The sequence below is a fragment of the Myotis brandtii genome, unplaced genomic scaffold, assembly GCF_000412655.1.
Source record: "Myotis brandtii unplaced genomic scaffold, ASM41265v1 scaffold277, whole genome shotgun sequence".
Taxonomy (NCBI): domain Eukaryota; kingdom Metazoa; phylum Chordata; class Mammalia; order Chiroptera; family Vespertilionidae; genus Myotis; species Myotis brandtii.
In genome coordinates this window covers 675,524-679,693 of record NW_005360548.1, presented here as the reverse complement: position 1 = coordinate 679,693, position 4,170 = coordinate 675,524, and positions in this window count along the sequence as shown.

The window sequence follows — 4,170 nt, the reverse complement described above, 5'->3', positions numbered from 1 at the left end:
GACAGGGGGCGGGGTCACAACCTCCCTATCCGCCCTGCTCTGTTCGTGACAGGGGAAGGTGCCCCAACCCCCTGATCGGCCCTGCTCTGTGCCTGATAGAGTGGAGCTCCCCAACCCCCTTATTGGCCCTGCTCTGTGTGTGACGGGGTGGAGCCGCAACCTCCCCATCGGCCCTGCCTTGAGTGTGACAGGGGGCGGGGCCCAACCCCCCAATTGGCCCTACTCTGAGCGTGACTTAGGGTGGCATCGCAACCTCCTGATCTGCCCTGCTCTGTGCATGACAGGGGGGAGCTCCCCAACCCCCTGATCGGCCCTGCTCTGTGGGTGACAGGGGGGAGCTCTCCAACCCCTTGATCGGCCCTGCTCTGTGTGTGACAGGGTACAGAGCCTGAACCCTCCTGATGGGCTCTGCTCTGTGCGTGACAGGGGGCAGCGCCCCAACCCCCTGATCAGCCGGCTCTGTATGTGACAGGGGTGGCACCACAACCTCTCCATCAACCCTGCCTTGAGTGTGACAGGGGGCGGTGCCCCAACCCCCCAATCGGCCCTACCCTGAGTGTGACTGAGGGTGGCATCGCAACTTCCTGATCTGCCCTGCTCTGTGCATGACAGGGGATGGCGCCTCAACTCCCCAATCGGCCCTGCTCTGAGCCCGACCAGGGGCTGTGGGGCAGGCACCTAGGGATTGGGCCTGCCCTCTGCCACCCAGGAGCGGGCCTAAGCCAGCAGGTCATTATCTCCCAAGGGGTCCCAGACTGTGAGAGGGCACAAGTGGGGCTGAGGGATACCCCCCAGCCAGTGCACAAATTTTTGTGCACCGGGCCTCTAGTCTATATATAAAGGACTAAACCACCATTACAACTGGTTGATGGCTTGACTGGTTGCTATGACACTCACTGACCACCAGGAGGCAGACACTCAACACAGGAGCTGCCCCCTGGTGGTCAGTGCGCTCCCACAGCAGGAGCTCTGCTTAGCCAGAAGCTGGGCTCACAGCTGATGAGCACAGCAGCCCTGGCTCTGGCTCCTCCCCAGCCACCTGCCACTTTGGCATTGCTACATCCCTCGGATGTCGGACTGCTGGATCAGGGTCGAAACCAGCAGTCCAACATCCCTCAACGGATCCTGGATTGCAAGAGGGTGCAGGCCAGGCCGAAGGACCCCACCGGCGCATGAATCCGTGCACCGGGCATCTACTGCTAAATGAAAAGAGTCAGAGAAAGACAAATACCATGTATATGGAATCTAAGAAATAAGACGAATAAAGAAAACAGAAACAAACTCATAGATACAGAGGACATTTTGAGGGTTGCCAACTGGGAGGGGATTTGTGGGGATGGGTGAAAAAGGGTAAGGGATTAAGAAGTACAAATTGGCAGGTATAAAAATAGTCACAGGGATGTAAAGTACAGCACAGGGAATATAGTCAATAATGTTATAACAACTACGTATAGTGCCAGATGGGTACTAGACTTACTGAGGTGATCACCTCACAAGTTATATAAATGTTTAATCATTATACTGTACACCTGAAACTAATATAATATTGTATGTCAATTGTAATTAAAAAATAAAAATATTTTAAAATAAACATAAAGAAGTCTGGAGTCTTATGGGGACTGGAATTTGAAGGACTTTCAAATGTCCTTGACCAGATTAAAAAGAAAACATACTGTTTAATTCCATTTACATGGTGTTCAAGAACAAAGTGAATGTAAAGTGATTAAAAGTCAAATAGTAGTTACTTTGTGGGGGTTGACTGGGAAGGGGCATAAGGAAACTTTCTGGGGGTTGAACATGTTTTATATCTTAATCTGGATAATTGTTATAGGGGTGCATAGAGATGTAAAAATTCCTCAAGATTTACGCTTTGAAGATATATTTTATTTCATGTATGTTGTACTTCAATTTAAAGAGTATCAAGTTCAGCTTTTGTCTGACTGGAGACTGGCTTGCTTCAGTGAAACCCAAGGAAAAGCAATTGAAAAGGAGGACATTAGAAAAATGTACAACATACAAAAAATGCATACACTGAAGGGTTGGTGTTTGTGGCAGATTTTAGAGGATTTCAGAAATCCTTACTATTGCCCATCGCAGTTTCTTTTGCTGTAGGAGCCCAGGGCAAGATTATGGTAAAAGTGGAGGTTTTGAAAAATTCACACACATATTCACATGTTGAAAGGTGAAGACTTGGTGTGGGGGTGTCTTACGCCTTGCCCACCTATCTCCGTGTGACGGCTCCCTAAAGCTGAAAATGAAATTAGAGGTTGACCTAGTACAAGCTGGGGGGTTCTAAGAGGTTACAGAAGTCCCTCTTGCATCCTGTCTATAGGCCATCGTCCCCTGAAGGGATTTCAGGAGAAAGTTATAAGTGAGGAGTGTAGTGAAGGATGGTCCATGTACGCGACACAGAAGAGTTGTAGTTTGGGGTAATTAATGAGGGATGATGATAAGGGGTTTTGGGATTCCTTTTCGTTGTCTGATTAAAAGCTTTCATGCAATGGAAAGATACAGAGGAGGATGAGACATGGAAGATATTTGAAAAGTCTTTAAAAAAATCACACGTTTGGAGCCTTGACTGGTGTTGCAGATAGCACAGAGAGATTTTGTTTACTCTTTGCTCAGCTTCCCTTGATGATAACAAATGGCGTAACCGGTACAATGATCGAAACCAAGAACTTAACATTGGTACAATATTATTAATAAACTGCAGACTTTATTCAGATTTCACCAGTTCTTCTCTAGTGTCCTTTTCTGTTCTAGGATGCCAGCCAGTCTCCCATATTGTATTTAGTCTTTGTTCTTTCTAAAGTTCCTCCAATTTGGGACAATGCCTCCATTTTTTCATGAATTTGACACACAAAAATTTCTTACTTTTCAATTACAGTTGACACACAGTATTATATTAGTTTCGGGTGTATATCATAGTGAGTAGACATTTATGTAATTTAGAAAGTGATCACGCCAATAAGTCTAGTACCCACCTGGCACCTACATTGTTGCTACAATATTATTGACTAGTGACCTTGACACTTTTACAAAAATATATATTTTTATTGATTTCAGAGAGAAAGGGAGAGGGAGATATAGAAACATCAATGATGAGAGAGAATCATTGATCAGCTGCTCCTGCATGCTCCCTACTTGGGATTGAGCCCACAACCCAGGCATGTGCCCTCAACCGGAATCAAACCTGGGACCCCTCAGTCCGCAGGCTAATGCTCTATCCACTGAGCCAATCAGCTAGGGCAGTGGTCGGCAAACTGCGGCTCGTGAGCCACATGCGGCTCGCGAGCCACATGCGGCTCTTTGGCCCCTTGAGTGTGGCTCTTCCACAAAATACCCACTTCTGCTCATGGGCCACGAAGTTTCAATGGCACTGTACATGTACGCTCGCATGTGGTATTTTGTGGAAGAGCCACACTCAAGGGGCCAAAGAGCCGCATGTGGCTCTTGAGACGCAGTTTGCCAACCACTGGGCTAGGGCGACCTTGACACTTTTAAAAAGTATGGTGAGGGGAAACCAAGATGGCGGCATAGGTAAACACCTGAAATTGCTGCCTCGCACAACCACTTCAAAAATACAAATAAAAGACAAAACGGACATCATCCAGAACCACAGGAAGGCTGGACGATTGGAAATTCTACAACTAGAAGGAAAGAGAAAAGCACACTGAGACTCAAGGAGGTGTGGAAGTAAAGTGCAGAGGAATGGAGGCGCACTCGGAAAGGGCTGGCAACAGAGGATGCAGTTGTCTTTTTCAATCGGGAGGGAGACACAAGCTCCCAATTGCTCTGAACTCTAGGTCCGGGTGAGTCTCTGGGGACCCAGACTCATACGGGGAGAAACTGGACTGTCTGGCAGTGGGTGGAACTCGAGGGCGGTTTTCTCTCAGAGGTGCTTGCAGCGATTACCACAGGACACTGAGACCCGGGGCCTCTTAGGGCAGGACTGAGGATCAGCCATAGCTGTTTGCTCTGCCCTGTTGATTCCCTGAGACCCCGCCCCACCCAAGCTGTGTGCAGAGGCTTTTGCATATGAATGACCTGGCCCTTTGCAATCTAAAATCACCTAACAAACTGCAGCTGGGTCAGGGAGACCCAGAACATCCAAAAGAAGGCCCAAGGCCCCACAGCAGCTTGCATTGCTTCACAGCTGGGCCTCATCTG